Below are 20,348 nucleotides of genomic sequence, written 5' to 3'. Positions count from 1 at the left end.
TCCTGTTGATGAATAATTAAGTGCTCCCATTTGCTGAAATTCAACATGTTGTACAGTTTTAGTATGCTAAAATATGTATCTGTGGAAAAAATACTAGAATAAAATAGTCCCCAAACCAGAGACAATGGGTCATCTCTAAGCGGTGGAATTTCAGCAAAGAAATGATAACCTTTTCTTAGTGTTTCTGATTTTGCTAATTAGCTTCCTACAATAATAAATTTTGTATTTATTGAGCACATATTACATAACAGGCAGTATGCAGGACGCTTTTATTTTCTCATAGAATCCTCACTGCTCCAGGAGGTAGACAGTATTATTACCTCTGCACAAGTGGAAGTGGAGGTCAAGGCAACTCATATTTGAGGGGTAGGGACTTGAACTCAGACATGTCTGTCTCATAATCATTCTATTACAACTCTGAATTTCATTTGTGGCCAGAAAAAAACACCTTAAAACAAATTAAAATGTCCCATAGCCAGGTGAAGAGCTAAACAAAGGAGATATACTTCTAGGCATTTATGTTTAAGATTTTTGTTACATACTCCTTACATGCCTCTATGATTTCTTTTTATGTTTTCAAAAGTATGGTATCTATTTATTTGAAAATAAAAGGAATTTAATCAAATCTTATATGATAAAACCAACACACTAGGCTTAAAGCACTAATCATATTTACAACTTCCTCTCAGTTATCTATAACAGACAACCCCTCATTGATTCTAACCTGATCCCGAAGATGAAAGTAAAAAAAAAAAAAAGAGTCTTCCCTTTTGAGAGAGATAAAATTAGGTCTCAAAGAAAATGGTACTTCAGATGATATTGAAGCCTCAATTTCTTATTGGTTAAAATTCCCAACCCAAGTACACTACCAATCAAAGAAATTTAAGTTGAAAGAGTCGAGCATCATTTTTCACCTATAATTTGGACAAAGATGATAACCAATGAAAAGTATTACCACAAGAGCATTGAAAAACTGGTCTCATTGAAAACTTTTACTAGAGAGTGGTTAGGCTTTAAATATGGATCAAATTTCAAAATGTGCAAACTCACTGACCAGCCAATTCTCCTCCTAGGGACTTATTTTAAGGAGAAAATTAAGTATATAAAGATACATGTTGCAGTGTCAATTGCTCAATGCAGTATTGCTTATAATGTACTAATAAAAACCAGTAATAATCTAAATATCCCCTGACAGGGGAGTTTGCAGCTGTATCTCCACAATTTAGCATAGTGTCTACTACATGTAGGACTAAATATAAATATCTGGTGAATGAATGGTACAAGGAATAAATTAAAAAGATATAGGTATACAACTGAATTTTATGCTAGCATTAACATTTCGAATGTAAAGTTATTTGCAAAAACATAGAAAAGAGCTCATTATCATTTCATTAAGTGATCGAAACAGATTCACAGACTGGCCTATATAGTACAATCTCATTTGCATAAAATTGTGTGTATGTCTACCTATGTATATACATGTGTAGGTGTTTGGAAAGATAGTATAGGTAGGATTTGGAAATTTTTTTGTATATTTTTGTATTATTTGGTTTTAAAAAAGTAATAGCTATATAGTTTCTATTTGGTTGAGAAGAATCCTATTCTTAAAATTTTTATCCCAACCACTCAAGGTATGGAGAGGATAATATTTAAGACAATTTCTTTACCGTTGACTTTTCAAATATTGCTGTGCTAGAAGTTCTCTTTTTTGTCACTTACTCCTACAACATGCCCAACACAGACTGGGACACGAGGCACATCTGTTTTAAAACACTTGTAATCAATGCCTTGGTACCCATTACACTGAAGAAAGAATGTGAGTGCATGACAGTTCACTATTTTGACTTTCTCTGTACAGGACCCTTCTGAACCCAGCCTTGTTAACTTTCTGGCCGACCCTCATAGCCCAAGGGTGCTCTCCTGGGCTGTGTGCATCCAAGTGCATTCACTATCAATGGACTCCATCTGTCAGCTCCATGCACAAAGACCTCAACTTATTTGGTAAAGAAACACTGTTTTTTTGAATGCTGAGTTGAGTTTAAAAGTGGACAGCTTATATTAATAACAAATGGTTTCTGGTAATTTTCTTTTTCAATCGAGGAGAAAATACAAGCATCCCCTATAAACAAATGACAAAGTGTCTCTCTTTGGTTCGAGCAAGAGAAGCACTGTCTGGTTACAACAGTACTGGGCTGCGATTCTGGCCAGTCTCTGAAAGCAGGAGTCAGGGCCAACAAACGTTACATCTACGTACACGTACTCTGAAGAATCAGCCAACTGTGAGAATGGCAGAGAGAGCACATATGAGCTGATGACTGACAAGCTGCCTCCTCTGGATGCCATTTATCTGAATTACAGAAATTTGCTGAGATTTAGCTCATGCCATGCCAAAGCACGGGTTCATCAACTCAAAAATAAGCTACATATTTTGGTATTGTAGTATTTTTCCCAAAATAATCATGCACAGAGTGAGAGCAAGATGGAGGGCTGAGAGAAGAGCCAGAACGCTGGAATAAGACATACATCTGTTACTTTCCTCCTTGCAATTCTTAGGTTCAATCTGAATTCAGGGGGGCTCTGAGGACAGCAACAGCACCCACCCAACATGCAAAGCATTCTAAATATCTCAGGCATGAGAGCGGCTGGCTTGACCCCGATCAAGCTAATTATGACCTTAATGTTGCAAACCCTCTAAAAAGGTGCCATTGTTCAGGGGTGGGCAAAAGTAGACTTACAGTTGTAATACAAATAAATAATATAATAATAATAAATAATACAAGAATAAATTCTGTGTTTCACATACTCACAACTGGAAACTTACTTTTTCCACCCCTGTATATGAAGACAACCCTACTAGGGATGAGCTTTGAATTGTGTTTTCAGTGGTGGTAACAGTTTGTAATCATGTTTGTTGGATGCTGTACCACTCATTTACAAGATGCATGGCCAGCCTAGGGTCTGTATTGTTCAATGCCCACGGGCCTCCCAAGAAAGGAGCCCGGACCATGGCCCTGAGTACTTGATCTTTCGCCTGGCTGCGGCCACTGATGACTAGTTTTCCCTGATGTTACTGTAAAGTGCCTCGTCTACCCAGAGCTGTCTGTATCAGAGCCACAGCTATTTCCTGAGGGATATAAAACTCAACAAACTGCAAATAAACAGTTCAAAACATGATCTCATGCTGTCGTGCTCCTGTTTCTCTAAATTGTAGCATCGTGGCAGCACCATGCTTTACAAATATCATTTGATACTCATTTTCCCCCTGTCAGTTACTTCTTTCCCTTGCTTTTACCTTTCGTCCATCAGTTCCCTCTCTTGCCTAACTCTGTCCCTCTCGGACCACCCCGCAACTCCCTACCAGGATTCTGACTCTTAAACTCATCAGGCGACAAAAGTGTTTTTGTAAAGTTCACCACCAAGTAACCGCCCTTGTTCTCAAGAGTTTAACACTGTCAGTGTTGTCCCTGAGTCTTGGCTACGTTTGATTATCTTCTGCCCAAATTGTACCTCTCTGCTTGCTCATTTTAGTCAGAGGCACAGATATCCTCCCAGGCCCAGACACTCAGAATGAGTCTTGTCTCATCTCTCCTTCCTCATCTCCTACATCTAGGCAGGCTGCCACCACCAACCCTGGAGATTCGGTCTTCACAAAGGCTTATAGCTCATCAAGTTTTAATACAGGAAAAATAACATCCTCAAAGGGAGTCAGTAAACTATAGTACCATTTACAAATATATCAGTATGGGTCCATTCGTTTTAATTAATTTCTGTTCCCTGTCAAAGTCATTCAAACTCTTATGCCAGTATTTAAAGCCTATTATCTGAATTCACTTTCAGTTTCCAACTAGATCATAGATTGTTGTTTGATGACAGTCTACTGAATTTAAATATTCTTTCCCCTCTGAACCTTTCCTTTAAAACAGCACTTGAACCACCTTCCCCAAGACCTTACCCAGATTAAATTGAGTTTTAGCCATCCCAGCAACCCCTTGGGAAGAATTTTAATTAGTTTAACAGATACATATACATTGCAGAGCTTTTACGCCATTCCCATTTTCCTGCTTCTTTATTTTCTAATTTGTATTGTTTACTCATTTCTCCAACTGCATGAGTTCATGGCATGATATGGACAGTTAGTGACCAACTGATTTCAGCTCATTACTAATGATAGGTTAGTCTCACCTCCCCCATCTTTTTTATACACAATTAAAACGTTAAAATATCATTTCCACACACTCACCCTGGGTGTCTTCTCCAGAGGGTCTGCTGAAGAAAGAGTTATCAAGAGTATTTAAAAGTCCCATTTCAACTCAGAAGCAAGAAACTCATCCAGCCCTGACAAAAACAGCTTAAGGATAAATTCCAAACACCAAGTGCTATTTTCTTCATCCCACAAACCCAGGAACATTAGACAGTTGTGACACAGCTTGGGTGATATTCCACAGTGATCAGATGATAGCTGTTTTCATTGGTTTCTCCTTAAATCGGGGTTATGAGCAGCAGCATGCTCAAACTGACCTCAGCCAAGAGCTCAAATTGTATCATACAAGGCTCACTTCATAAACCTCAACTATTTTCCTACTGAAGAGATGTTGTACTAAGTCAATTCTGTTTATACAACCATTATGCATTTATATTTTCTGTAGAGATAACTGTTTCTTTATGAAGAATGAAATGCACACAAAAATACTATCTGCCTTGGAAAAATGCCAAAACACATGTATTTAAAAAACACAAAACAAAAATAACCAGCCACCAATACTTCTCCCAACTAAAACAAGTGGTATACAGAATTCTCTTTTGCATAGTAGAGTAATCGTAGAGGAAGAAAAATTAATATTACTGTTAGGAAATGACCTGAGAAATAGATTAATTGCACCTTACAGTAATTAAACTAACACCATATTTACTATAGAGCTTAGGCTATTTTAGCTTGGATTTAAACTATGGTGTAACTTAAGGTATAATATAAATTATAACAATATAATGGAGTAGACAAAAATACCAACATTCATCCATTCACTCACTAAGTATGTACTGAGGGTGCTTTTACAGATAGCGGAATATGAAAAGACACTGTCTCTACCAGCTAAGAGTCTTAGGGAAAACACACACACAACCATAGAAACAACATTGTCAAGTGCTGTACTTATTCAATGTGCTATGCTAGAAAACAACAGCATTTAAGAAGCTGGAGGATCATAAAATGGACAAGGTAAAGATCTGTTTATACTGACCAGGGTCATCTCCCAGTCAAGAAGCAGTATCTACAAAATGATCTTATGTATGTTAAACAACAACAAACAGATCAGATTGTATGGAAAAGGGGTAAGAAAAGAGGCTCATCCAGAGGTTAACCATGATTAGTTACCTCTGGGAAGAAGAGTAGAAAGGACAATGATAATAAATAAATAAATAAATAAATAAATAAATGAAATAAAAACTCTCTTTTTACTTTATATATCTTTGTTATCATCTGAATGAAAACATATCTATATGTTCATGTAATCCTATATAATAAAAGCCTAATATGCTAAGTGTCGGGTCATCTGTTCAACTAATCAAAGTATAATATGCTAATGATATGCTAAGGCCATTCAACTGCTCGCTATGACATGCACTGACACTAAGGGGCATATAGTCAACCAGTCAACCAGTCGCTATGACATGCACTGACCACCAGGGGGGAGATGCTCTGACTGCTGGGGTTTGGCTGGTTGGGACTGAGCGAGACAGGCGGACATGCCCTGGAGCCCTCCTGCGGTCCCTCCCCGGCTGGCTAACCTCCCGTGTCCCTCTCCGGCCCTGATTGTGCACTGATGGGGTCCCTTGGCCTGGCCTGTGCCCTCTTGCAATCCGGAATCCCTTGGGGAATGTTGGAAAGCCGGTTTCGGCCCAATCCCACAGGCCAGGCCGAGGGACCCCACTAGCGCACAAATTTGTGCACTGGGCCTCTAGTATTTCAATAAGGAAGAAATAATATTAATTGAAGCAGACAGTGGAGAGGCAGCCAGCAAAGCGAACTGAAAGCTGAGCAAGAAGGAGAAGGAAATTCAGAAAGGGGTGAAAGCCACTGGGGAAATATTGAGAGGGAGGGCTAGTCAATCAAGACCTTTTAACAGAGGTGGAGGAGGAGGATGCAAGAAAGTGAATGTTAGGAAGCAGGAGGACTTTCTAATTGGCATGTGGCTGTCTCAGTGGAATGGAGACTGCAGCAGGGTGAGCATGGAGTGCAGATTACATACCACAGGATAGGCAACTTGCATGAGCAAAGTGAACTGGGAGCAAGAAAATTATGTTGCTGTCTCTGGTTTTTCATGTTGCCAAATGAGTACAGGAGAATACTTGTTCATTTTGCAAATATCAATAGTACAAAAGTGAGCATGAATTACAACTAACACTTGTGGCCACAGACTGTGGGTTTGGGGACCCATGAAGAACCAGACAGACCGCCTAGGAACCACGGACAGGATGAGTGCTCCTCAGCTCCAGCCCCATCAATGGCTACTAAGAGGCAAAGATTTTTAAAGAGAAGCCATAAATCTGAATTTTTAAAAATGTGAATATTCTGAATTTCAAATACTAGACTGAATTTTAAAAAAACACTGGAATAGGGAAAATATGTCTGTGGGCTACCTCTCACATTGTGACTCTTTACAAGTTTGAAATTGAGGAGAAAATGTCAAGTAAGAATTTTATTCTTTCTCTCTCTCTCTCTTTTTTTAAGTTTTCACATGCTATGGGCAAAGAAATGATGGATAAAGACCACCTCTCTTTCTTAATTTTTATTAAAAAATTCTTCTTAAATTATAGTTTACATCAACATTATTTTGTATTACTTTCATGTGTACAGCATAGTGGTTAGACAATCATATACTTTACAAAGTATTCCCCCCAATATTTCCAGTACCCACCTGGTACCATACATAGTTATTACAATGTTATTGACTATATTTCCTATGTTATACTTTATATCCTGATGACTATTTTTAACTATCAATCTGTACTTCTCAATCTCTTCACCTTTTTCACCCCATCCCCCAAGCACCCTTCCCTCTGGCAACCATCAGTCTGTTTCTGTTTTGTTTGTTCATTTATATTGTTCTTTAGATTTTACATATAAGTGGAATTTGTCTTTCTCTGACTGACTTATTTCCTTAGAATAATGTTATCTAGGAGAATGGCTATCATCAATAAATCAACAAACAACAAGTGTTGGCAAGGATGTGGATAAAAGACAACCCTTGTACACTGTTGGTGGAAATGCAGATTGGTGTAGCCACGATGGAAAACAGTATGGTTCCTCAAAAAACTAAAAATGGGACTACCTTATGACTCAGTGATTCTACTTCTGGGTATGTATCTAAAGAAGCTGAAAACATGAACTCTAAAGAATATGCACTAGTTCATCACAGCATTATTTGCAAAAGCCAAGATATAGAAGCAACACAAGTGCCCATCAACAGATGAGTGGATAAAAAAGCTGTGGTCCATATGTACAATGGAATGAATATTACTCGGCCATAAAATAATAAAATCTTCCTTATTTTTTAAGTATCCAATATTTGAACTAAAAAGGGCTGATTTTGCTTTCCTTTAAGAGTTGATGCACTCACATACTCTGCTGCTAAACATTTAATTGAAACTCTTGTATCATGTTATATAACAGAACTCAGATAACTGTTACAAGGGTATGTGTTTGGGTGGGAAGCACAAAATAAGAGGTTATTTTAAAAAGAAAAACATGAGGAAGACAAGAAATTCTCACAGAAAATATATAAACACTCAAGTTGACTTTCAGTTTATCAAATTTCCTCCGGAAAGAACTTCCCATTTGCAGCTGACTTATATTATAACAACACACCCAACAATTGCATTAGAATGCTATTTTAATCAGTTCATCAGATCACTGTGCCCCAAGAACTGAAAGCCAGAAGTTCATAAAGTCACCAACTATGGTACAGAACATTCAGAAGTCAAATGCCATTTCTAACTGGGAAAATAGCTGGAAAATCATAGCATCTCCACAAAGGAAGGGTATTAACATGCAATTTTCTTATGTGAATGCATGGTCTTTAAAAACATTTTATTGCAAACTTCTGAAAATTGAAAAACATCTATTATAAGATTCGAAGAATCTATTTGGTGATGACTCATTTGTGATAACATCATTGGGCGGGTCATTGCCATAGAATCTATTTTAAGTTCATTCATTTTGCCCTGGTCCTCACAGTTGATTAAGGGGCAATTTGGATGAGGACAGATATTAGTGTTCCCACTTTCAAAGAATTTTCCTCCTGACCCAACTAATGCAATTTCAGGCTGTGAAAAGGGAACTCATGTGAAAGATCTCCACACACTAGGCTTAACTGTCTATTGAAATTTGGGGTAAAGCCTGTCAGGGATTAGAACAGAACCCTGTACAGCATCTTATTAACACTGCATGAGGTTCTTGCCTATGGTTCCTTTTGTCTTTGTCTTTCTGTCTATAGAACATTTCTCTGTCTCATGTTCCTTATCTTTAGCTCCTACATAGTTCTGCTCCAGCCTGTCTTCCCTGTTCACTCTCTGTCTCATCTATTTTGCCTTACTCCCTCTCATTCTTGCTGTGAATTTTGCTTTGTATTTGCTTGGGTTTAGTTGTTTTACATAAATCTATGGTCTCTTGTTCCTGCCCCTCCCCCTCCCTGCCCTAAAAATTAGGTGGCCACAAAAGGCATTCATTATACCCTGACCCCTAAGGTTCTAATTTGTATCAAGTTCACAAATTCACACACTGAACCAACGTGTTTGTCATAAAGGCTCTGTATTTTATACTTGTGACAAAGGAACTGTTTAAGTTTCCTGTATGCTTGAAAGCTCCTCCCTGCTCCCACCTCTGTGCATCGCAGGCATTTCCTCAGATTACCAGCCCGACATTAGCTCTGCTGGTTGTAAACCTGCTAGATCAAGAGCCAGGAAGCGATAGTCTCTCATGTGTGGGAACAGTGGTCCACAGAACTTCCCGGGATCTCTCTGAGCAAGATCCAGACTGTTCTCTGTGCTTCTCAACAAGACAAAAATTCCACTCCACAAATCTTTGGGAGAACATCTTCTTTTCCATTTATCTACCATGTTTTAAAGATCTTTGCTGAAAACAGATTTAACTGTCTCAAACAAACACCAGAGAGTTAGCTTATTTACGATTATGCTTCCCACCCAAACATGTTTGGCAACTGAAATCACATGGAGCCTCTGGGAGGTGGAGTTCTTAGAGACAGCATCATACAGGAGGAAGAGCACATCTGTATGACTAGACAGACTTGGTTCAAACCCTAGCATTCTTTCTGTATAGCAGGAGACCAGGCAAGTTACTTGACTTCTCTGACTTCAGCTTTTCCACCAGTAAAATGAAGATATCAAGGCCTACCACACAGGATTTCTGTGAGGCTTAAATTCTGGGAGGTAGTATAGGAGAAAGACTAGCCCAGCACAGCAGTAAACCAGGGCGCAAAGGAGCAGAGATGAAGAACATGTGCTCCCAGGCTCTGTTCCCTTAGCTGCAGAAGCAGACTCTGGTTCTGCCTTCCTGGTTCTTCCCCTCGCCCACCGTCCGCCCACCGTCCGGGGACAGTCATGATCTTGGCCCGGCTGGGGGGTATTTTATGATGCAGAATAAGGAGGAAAGGTGGAAGAGAAAGTGGGCCACAGGGAGGAAACATCATAAGGTCTTAAGGACTGTGTGTGTGAGGAAAGCTGGGGAGGGGGGAGAGGAGGGATTTGCAGTGCTGCTGCAGAGTCTCTCCCCACTGTGCTGAGAAATACAAGTAAAGAATCTGCTATTTGGAACTTATTGTCACTGGACAGTATTTGTTTGACTCCAACATCATTCTGAAACTGGACTGTGTGGGTCTGGATGCATATGGGTTAGAGCGGGTATTACGTCATTTTTATTATTACACAAACTTGGGAGTGGAAGTGGCCCATTGTGAAAGGAATGCAGGGAGGCACAGGGGGGCGGGTGACTGATGGTCAGAGGGTGAGGTGGGCAGCCAGGTCCCATTATCCATCCCTGAGGCACTGATTCTGGTGAGTCATTAGCATTTCTGGGTTTCAGTTCTTCCCTTGTAAAGTGGCAGGATGGAGGGGGCTATATTATTATGGCACACCAGTTGGCCCTTTAAAAGCGAGCTGGGAAGTATGCCAGCAGCTGAGTCCTTCCAACTCTGGCTTGTACTGCTCCTCAGAAGTATGTGTGGGCGTGCACACACACACACACACACATCTACGTGTGTGTGTATATGCATGAATGTGCATGCATGCACACATTCTGGAGCTACCCCTGCACAAACCACTAAATCATTTAAAAAGAAAGCCTTCAAAAGGATCACCTGACCAATCCCTCTACATGTAATCGAAGATATCCCTGTCTCTAAAAAGAAAAGCAAACTTTCCCTAAACATCTCCACAGGAGATGCCTCTCAAGTACAGCCTCCCAACAATGATGTAGCTGATACTCTAACAGCGGTCCTCAAACTACGGCCCGCGGGCCACATGCAAATACAAATACTGTATTTGTTCCTGTTTTTTTTTTTTACTTCAAAATAAGATATGTGCAGTGTGCATAGGAATTTGTTCATAGTTTTTTTTTTAAACTATAGTCCGGCCCTCCAACGGTCTGAGGGACAGTGAACTGGCCCCCTGATTAAAAAGTTTGAGGACCCCTGCAACTCTCATGATGGGAAAGCTCCTCTTTGCTACATTTTAAACACCTGCCTATATTCCCAATTCCTCTTACCACATTATTTTGTTTTTGCACAGAACATGCCACTTTCTAACAAGTAAATAATTAACTTATGTGTTAACATATGCTGCTATTGTCTCTTCTCCTTTCCCCCCAACTAGAGTAAGCTGCTTTGTGCACTGATTCACCCAAGCGCCTCACATAGCGCCTAGCTCACACCAGGCACTCGGTAAATATTTATAATTGGAAGCTGAATTCTTTTTAGTTTAACCTTTGATGAAATCACAAATTGATAGAGCCAGAAGATACTTAGAAAGGGCCCTTCAGAAGTGAGAAAACTGAGGCCCCACGAGGGGAAGTGGCTGGCCAGGGATTACAGTTTCCCAACCCCTTATTCGTGTTCTTTCCACTTCACCTCAGTACCTCCATAAAGAACTCGATCTTGGGGAAATGGCTTGGGTGGGCGGTGGCCAATCTGCACCCATTAAAGCAAGAGTCAGAGAAAATAAGCTATAGCATTTATTTACAGAAGAGTAAAGCCTCATATAATAATAATAGTTTGTGCATCAGTAGCCGCTTTCATCTAAGGATCTCAGAGAGCTTATGAAATTCTCATCCCACAATGTGAGGTATCATTATCTGCTCTCAGTCAAGGAAGCTAAGAGACTGGGTGTCCTGTGGCCTATTGCAGGGTGTTCAAAGCTCTTTGGGATTACATATCCACTCCATAGTTTTCTGTTCCTCCATGTCTTCATCCTTATCAACATCAAAAACAGCTTGATAAAGCTCCAGCTGCTATAGTGACCTCCTCAGTGTGTTCTCTTTTAGGCACCCCTAGAATCAGTCAGTGTATAGAGAAATGACCCTGGGCATTGCGGGCATTCAAGGATGCAGTACCTCATTCCGGGTTACCAATGGCTGGGGCTCACTGAGTTGGTCCTAGAGCCAGGCAGACCACCAGGACATCTGAGGTACATAGATTACTGTCTTTCCTCAGTTTACTGTCATTGCCCCACATAAGCTTTCTATCTGTGGAGGTAAATCAACTCTGTTGGAATTTTTACCTACTCACACAATTATAGTGTTTACAATTACCCCTCAATTACCTAGGAACCACATTAAAGGCAAATTAGATTGAGTCAATGCAACAAGCCCTGTGGAGGAGCCCATTTAGATTTTGACCAGGTGGCATTCTGTCCTCTTTAGGGAGATGAAAGAAACAGTGATTTCTGAATTCTAGTAATTCTCATCCCTTATGGTATAGAGGCAAGAGGGCTCACTCTTCTTTATGCTCTTGTCAAACAAACATGGCGGTCCAGCCAGTGCAGCTAACTGGCATTGCTACACAGCAGCCTCTTCACCAGTGCCGAGTTTCCAGCATCAAGCTCAAGCAGAAGAACCCTGTTACCATTTGCTGTGTACCCTGTGTGCTTCTGCAGTTCCTGGGGCGATCCTGCCAACCTTGCCCCTGGGCTGGGAGCTTTGTGGCTGAACTGTTGGCCAGCATCCTAAACCTTGCCTGGCCCCTTGGAACAAGTGGAAATCCTTACTGAGCTCAGAATTTCCCCAAGTGTTTTATAAGAGGCCCATATGTGTGAGACTCAAAGGAATGGTGTGAAAAAGGAATTCTGTGATCAAGTAAGCTTGTGAAACTTGGGTAGAAAAACACGTTAAATAACAGTGGTTCCTCAAAATATTAAAAAATGGAATACCAAATGATCTAGCAATTCCACTTCTGGACATATATCCCAAATTAGTGAAATAGGGTAGAAGAGATACTAGTATTTGTACACCCATGTTCAAAGCAACATTATTCCCAATAACCAGAAGTTGGAAGCAACCCAAGTGTGAACCTGGGTTGAATGGATAAACAAATGTGGTTTATCCATGTAATGAAATTTTATTCAGTCTTTAAAAAGAAGAAAAATTTCAAGACATGATACTACATGGGTGAGTCTTGAGAACATTATGCTACAAAAAGAGAAATATGTATGATTGCACTTATATGAGGTACCTAGAATAGTCACAGTCATAGAGACAGAAAGTAGAATGTTTGCCAGAAGGTGGGGAAGGGGAGAAGGGTGAGTTGATTAAGGGTACAGAGTTTCAGTTTTTCAAGTGAAAAGAGTGCTGAAGATTGAGCAACAATGTGAATATACTTAGCATTGCTGAACTGTAAACTTTAAAATGGTCAAATAATACATTTTATGTTATGTGTATTTGACCACAATGAAAAAATACATCCAGCAGTCTTCTTTCCAGTAGGACTTCTCAGAGCCTTTAAATGCTAATGTGCACTGGGAACCCCCAGAGCGGGATATACAGCAATCAGCTTTCCCAGCTAATCTTGCCACACAATTCATTTCTCACAGAGCATTTCATGGGACCGATGTGCTTCAGAACACACTGTAGAATGAGCTACTAAACTGAAAACTGGTAGGCAATAGGAAAGCCTGCTTTTTTACATTTACATAAAGAAAGGCAAGATTTCAGAGCCTCAAGCCAGATTTTCAAAACAGTTTTAACTCACTATCATCCTCTGATAGAGGAGAATCGCATTCTGTCCTCACCTGTATCACTTATCAGCTGCATAGTCTCGAACCAAGTCATTATTTCTTCTCCTCTGATATATGAGAATGATACCCACTCAATCTATCTCATTGGTTTGTGGTGAAATTCAATCTAAAACATGAAAAGACATGAAAAGTACTGACTGCTCCTCAAAAATGTTAGGTAATTATTAAGTATTTAGGCTTATTAAGGTGTAGCAGACAACCTAAGGCAAGTGTTAAGAGCCCCAATATCTACTGGGCACTAATACACATAGAGATTAAAGAGAAGTGGAAAAGAAGAACCATACACTGAGCACCTGCAGTGTAGCAACAAGAGAGACCGGGAGTCAGAAAACAGGTTCTAAAGCTGATTTTATTGCTGTCTGACCTTGCAGAAGTCATTTAACCTCCCTGACTCTGAGCTTGCTCAGCTGTCAAATGAGGTAGTTGGAGATCAAAGGTCACTTCCAGCTGAGTCTACGAAATACTGAAATAGATGTGCCATGGTACTTTGCACAATTCCTTCGTCGGACACGTAAGGGCCTGCCCGTGGCTCGCTCCATGCTACGACACAGAGTGGGTCAATCACTGGTAAGCAAATAGAGAGTCACTGGCTCCAGACCAGCATCAGAAGATGAAATGCGGAAGTGCATCTTCCTGCAGGCTCAGTGACTTTATGAACAGAAACTGTCAGAAGCCCAGCCACTGTTTGTCAGCACACTGCCAGCTTCTCCTAGACACTCTCATGGAGGGGCAGAGTGTCAGTGGTACAGAAAGTTGGGAGAGGATTGGCTGGAAAGGCGCATTCAAGGAACCTGGGGAAAGAAACAATCTCTGTGGGAAATGGGATTAGGAGAGCTAGTCCCTACATGAAGGAGCGGGCAACTTTGAATTTGCTGTGTGCAGTGACAAAGAACTGCTGGAGGTGGGCAAGGAGGTAAGGGGCAAGGTAAAAGTGTGCTCTTGTGACCAGACCACATAGAAGGAAGACTAGAGTCCTAAATGTGTGGCAGGGTAGTTCTGGGGGGAGGGAGTGCAGGGGAGAGGAGGTTGGGACAGTTTAAAGAAAGGCCAGGCGTTTAAGGGTTGCACCACAGTGGTGCTGATAAACAGAAGAGATGGAAGAGGTAGCTCTTGATAGAACACATGATAAAAATTATCAATCTATTAGATGCATGGAGTAAGAGAGCATGTTATTCTTAGCTTCTGGGGAGACAGGGCAGAGGGAGAAGTTGATGATGACCTATAATGGCTAAGGAAATAATGAGAGGAGCTAGAAATCAGTGTTGGTAAAAAAGGGATTTCAGTTTCTGTCTCATTTAGATTAAATATCTAAATGAGGATATTGAGTAAAAATGCCCAATGAAGAAAAAAGTGTAAATAAAAATAGATTTATAGACATGGGCAAGAAAGAGACTAGGCATGGAGTTGGGGTAAGGATGGGAATGAAGGGGCTGGTTGTACAATTCCATTTATATCAAGGATTCACACCTTTGGGTCCAGGAAGCAGCACTTAGGGCTCCAGAGACCCCCCTAAAGTAGCATACTGTATCGATTTGTGTGGATGTGTCCAGACATTTTTCTGGTTGGAGGATTCCAAGCCTTTATCTGGGCCTCAAAATGGCCCCAGAACAGTGGCTTAGTTGGTATTAAGATCTTCAACATTTGATAAGAAATTTCCTATCTCTTGACAAATCTGCCATGTCAGAGCACATTAAGAATAAGGTGCTAAGATAATATTTATTACCAAATTTAGGGACTATGAAAGCTATTCTCCTTTCATCTTGTCAAAACTAAGATATGTTGTGAACACTCTAAAGGCTATGGACATTGGCCAGCATACTTAACACAAACATTTTTAAGTTATGTTAAAAGCATATTTGGAACTTTGCAAATACAGCTTCCTTGCAAAAGGCTTAGTATGTATGGTAGGTACTTCAATACAAGGGAATCTGAATCTGCTAATATCACAACTAGATTCAAAGACCTGCCAAAAACAGGAGCTCCTTTTAACAGTCATGACATTCTTTTTCCAAAAGGAGGTTATCAAGTAGGCTGTGCAGTAATGACTATAAATACATGACATGCCTATATTGCTATAAAAAAATATTGCATATTCTCCCAACCCATTTAATTACCGTTCACCTAACGCAGTACGATTAAAAAACTGTCTGTTGAATTCTGAAAATGGGAAAAGCCCTCCTGTCTCTCTCGGGCAGTTTTACAATCCTAACAATAGACTTAATGAAGCCTTTTAAAAGAAGGTTGATTACATTAAAATGACCAGGGCATGTAAAAATTCATTACAGAGATCCTCCTGCTATCTGATTGATTAAATGCCTCATCACACCCTAGGCAGAAGTAGGAACAAAGAAGAAAGAAAAGTCACAACTTTCTGAGTGAACATCTTATTCCTGAGATTTAATCCAGCCCCGTAAATCAGTCAGAACTTCATCCTACACCCAAAGTGGAAAGAAGATATGCTTGGTATCAGATAAATTATGAAATGGTCCTAGGAGTGCTGTTGGCTTATTGAATATAAATTAACATTACAATTCATGTCTTCATGATGCTAAGCAACAGTTATACAAGTTGATATAGCTTTTCCCCTTGAAAAGTGGTAAGGGATACAAAAATAGAGTCCACTCGGGGGAACTGTCTGGGACTGTTAGCGTCCACCCACTCTCCACTGCCCCCAGAGATAGCACCACCTGACTGGTTTTTGTTAAGTGTATTCCTGTTTTCTGTTTTTTCTGTTAGCATTAATCATAGAATTGCTTCTCTGGCTACACCTATTAGCAGCTAATACATAGAAACACAATTCATTTTGTATATTGACCTTGTATCCTGGGACTTTACTAAGTACACTTATTAGTTCTTTCTGGTAGTGGTTTTACACATTCCTTAGGATTTGTCTACATAAGCTGTCATGTTGCCTGCAAACAAAGACTACTTTACTTCTTCCCATGAAGTCTTTATGCCTTTCATTTCTTGTCCTTGCTCTCTCCCTTTCTTAATACTAGCTATAACAACCTGTTTCGCTGGCAAGAAAGTTCTTGCCGCTGCACTCCAACTTATCTCATGCCATTTTGGGCCCTTGTAGGGCTATAAGACAGCCATGAGGAACTGTGGACTTTAGCAGAAAGTTTCTGATTCCACTAAACCATCTGCAGAAGACCAGAGGCCTGATTCAGAGCTTCAAACTTTTAAGGGAAAAGAATTCATAGTCGATGTCCTATGGTTAAAATACTTGTACTTCTCAAGATACTGATACATTAAAAAAAAAAAAGGAATGACTGAATCTTTGGACTTTTGAGCTAGAAGGGCCCTTAGAGATGAAACATCTTATAACAAAACTGAGGCTCAATACGTCCAGTGACTAGCATCAGGCATGTCAGAGGCAGAGGCAGAGGCTACTCTTCTGGACAAGACATAAACTGAGAGTTCAGAGACCTGGATTCTAGCCTTGAGGAGGTCAGGAATGTACTCCTGCCTTAGACTAAGTCTAAGAGTCTAGGGGAGACCTCAGATACTGAGTCCTGGTCCAAACAGATGGGATCACTTGGTTCCATGTGAATATAGACATCTTTTTTTGAACTTTTTTAAAAATTTTATTTTATTGCTTAAAGTATTACAAAGAGTATTATATATGTCTCCTTTTTTTTCCCCCTTGACCTTCCCCCGGCCTCCCCTACCCCTCAGTGTCTTGTGTCCATTGGTTATGCTTATATGCATGCATACAAGTTCTTTGGTGGATCTCTTACCAACCGCCCCCTCCCCACCCGCCAACCCTCCCTGGCCTTCCCGCTGTAGTTTGACAGTCTGTTCATTTTTTTGAACTTTTGCTAAAAGTGTTCCCTAAACACAGGGCAAGATTACATTTTCCAGTGTCTGGCCAATCTGTAACCCCCTGTTACTATCACAGAATTAATTTCCTTCTCCCCACTTGAAGTAAGCTTATGCTCAAATAAATTAGAACCTCATAGAACATCTCTGTCCCTGTTTACACCAACTGCTGAACATAATCATCTCATATCATCCAAAGTCTTAAAAGCTCAATTTAACATCATAGGTTAACACACAGCTCCTGGGGGTCCTGGTTGAATTCTTCTCTTACTTATAACAGTGACCCTTGAACAACACAGGTTTGAACTGCACTTATATGCAAACTTTTTTCAATAAATACTATAAATGTATTTTCTTTTCCTTGTGATTTTAAATAACAGTTTCTCTTTTTTTTTAGCTTACTTTATTGTAAACATACAGTATATAATACATACAGATAAAAAATGTCTTACTGTTTTATGTTATCAGTAAGGCTTGCATTCAATAACAGGCTATCAGTAGTTAAGTGTTCGGGAGGTTCAAAAGTTATACACAGATTTTTGACTCGGTGAACCTACCCCTGTGCTATTCAAGGGTGAACTGTACTTGTACCTGTCTCTTAGAAGAACTTGGCAGAGCCAAGTAAGTCACCAGCTTGTTTAGCAAGCACATAACATGTTCTCTCCTCACCAGCCGAGGGATGTTAACAAGGGGTGTTCTCAAATTAGCAAGCATATTTCTGTCAATCAAATACATATATTTGAACAGCTGGAAATTGTAGGCCTTTTAGGAAGTCTAGTTCTTCAAACTTCCCTTCTTATCACATAAGGGCAAGCATTTTTACTCATCAATCACTTCTCTAAAATAACCGTCAGTTGTCACTACTAAAACAGAAGTTCCAAGAGGTCAAAAGTGTTTACTGAGATCAGAGAAAGGCCCAACTGGACAAAATAGAAACGAGACATTAAAAGAGCATCACTCATGGCTGCTGGGTGTGTGCTGGGAGAGGTTCGTTTCATCAGAGAAGGGGAAACTGGGAAGGGTGGGAACCACTATAGTAGCTACTTGCATGGGCAGAGGGATATTAACTTATTTGACTTGGCAACAACCCTGTGGGGGTAGATATAACATCTTTAGTTCCCCAGGAAGACAGTTAATTAGATTGCCCAAGGTCAAACAGCTGGTTAATGGTAGAGTAGCAATTTAAATCCAGATTGATCTCTCTTAAGTTAATCCTTTTAATTAATTTTATTATAAAAGTAATATGACCACATTAATAAACATTGAGAAGAAAATCCTATAATCTCAAATACAACTGTTAGCATTTTGGCACAATTTTTGTAGGCTTTTCCCATACATGCATTTTGCTTTCAAAACTAAGATCATATTCCACAGACATTTTTGTATCCTGCTTTTCTTTTATTTAACAACTTAAACATTTGTCCAACTACTTTAACAATTTTTATAATCATTATTTTAACTAACAGATAATATTCCATTGAGTAGACATGTTGTAGTTTACATAATAAGATCTCAATCTTGGAACACTGAGTTTCTTTAAAAATTTTTGGCAAATCACAAGTGTTACCTCCAGCATACATGCTACTTTCCCAAATATGTAATGTCACCACCAAAAGTTTCAAACAGACAATACCAATCAACAGATGATGAAAAACTATTATTGAAATATTTTGAAAATGCCCCCACCGCTGAGCTCTCTGGCCTGGAATCAAATAAATCTGATGAATGATGTTAATGAAGGGTGACCCAAAAATAAAAAGTTAAAAAAAGCTGCACTTCTGAGACTCCAGAGCACACATGCTTTTAATGGTTTATTGCTCTACTTTCGTTTTCACAGGCTTGCCAACCAAAGAAATTATCCTCATTAAAATCTAGATTTGGAAGAATGAAAATTCATTGAAAAGAAAACAAATCCTATCAGCTTTACATGTAAGAGTGGTCAGAACTCACAAACAAAGCCAAAATTCCCCCCTAGGACTGGGTCATATTTCATAGTTAATTTGCTATTCTAAATACCATAGACCCATTTTTCACATGTCAAGTGAATGAGCAATTTACAGAGCAGCTTTAAGTTCTCATCAAAAAACCCTGTGAAGTAAAAGAGAAAGCAATGACAAACCCTGTGTAAGTTTACTGAATTTATAAACACAAAGCATGGCTGTCAGAAAAATCTCATGTTTGGAGGAAAGTAATCTCTGAAATATGTGTGTGCTTCTGGGTGGATATCTGTTTTGGAAGCTTAATTAGAATCCATGCCACCATCAGTTTGATGTGGAAACAGCACACTTACATGCCTGGCAGCATCTATCTGCTCCCCAGATAAATAATAATCTTTAGTTATTACTATATGTATTACTATAATAATACATATATTAGTAGTAATAACAAAAGATTATTGCTGATCAGAGAAAACTGAGTGAAAATGGAGAGAACTGGGTATTCTTTCCTACTAAGATAAAATTTCCTCCCTAATGATAATGTGACTACAGTTCATGCAAGATGATTTTCTCCCTTCCCACAGTGGTTCCTTAAAACCTACACTTTTCTCTTCATATCCCTAGTTCTTTCTACCACACTCTGATTGGAAGTTGTAAGACACTGAGGACATCTTTTCCTCTCCAATATTTAGTTAATCCTGCATTTCATCTTTCCCGTCTCTTAAAATTTAATCTGAAAAAAAGTTAATCTGTTACTCATGCGAATGTCAATGGAATGTCTAAATATAATGACTTTGGAAAACTATTTGGTATTATCCAGTAAACTTGAAGATGCAGATACTCTAAGACTCAGAAGTTCTTCTCGTAGGCACCTACCCTGGAGAAACTGTTGACAGCAGGATGTGAGAATGTTCATAGCAGCACTGTTTAAATAGCACAAAATTGGAAATGACCCAAATGTCCATCAAGAGGAGACTGAATACATAAAAAATGTGGTATACCAATGCAATGCAAGACCATATAGCAGTGAAGATCAGTGAATTTCATGCATGCCATTTCATGCATCAATGGGGATGACTCTTATAAAATAAACTAGGGGCCCGGTGCACGAAATTCGTGCACTTGGTGTGTGTGTGGGGGGAGTGTCTCTCAGCCCAGCCTGCCCCCTCTCACATACTGGGAGCCCTCAGGCGTTGACCCCCATCACCCTGCCTGGGCAGGGGACCCTCATTTCCCCCCATCACTGGTTCTCCCCCCAGCCCCCTCCGATTGCTGGCTCTGCCCCTTGCC

General features: G+C 39.8%; 1 protein-coding gene across 4 annotated transcripts in view; it reads right to left on the bottom strand.

The window, feature by feature from the left end:
* Positions 1-20,348, bottom strand: part of FYN (FYN proto-oncogene, Src family tyrosine kinase) — a 186,300-nt gene that overhangs the window by 152,088 nt on the left and 13,864 nt on the right. The window contains exon 2 of one of the 4 annotated variants that reach the window (XM_015561624.1): positions 4,241-4,266. The exons of the other annotated variants lie outside the window; for them this stretch is intronic. The gene's annotated coding sequence lies outside the window, so the exon portion shown is untranslated. The remainder of the gene's footprint in view (positions 1-4,240; positions 4,267-20,348) is intronic. 4 annotated transcript variants of the gene reach the window in all.

This window comes from Myotis davidii, unplaced genomic scaffold (assembly GCF_000327345.1).
Source record: "Myotis davidii unplaced genomic scaffold, ASM32734v1 scaffold196, whole genome shotgun sequence".
Lineage (NCBI taxonomy): Eukaryota > Metazoa > Chordata > Mammalia > Chiroptera > Vespertilionidae > Myotis > Myotis davidii.
Note: the sequence above shows the minus strand (reverse complement) of the source record. Positions and strands in the feature narration are given on the sequence as shown.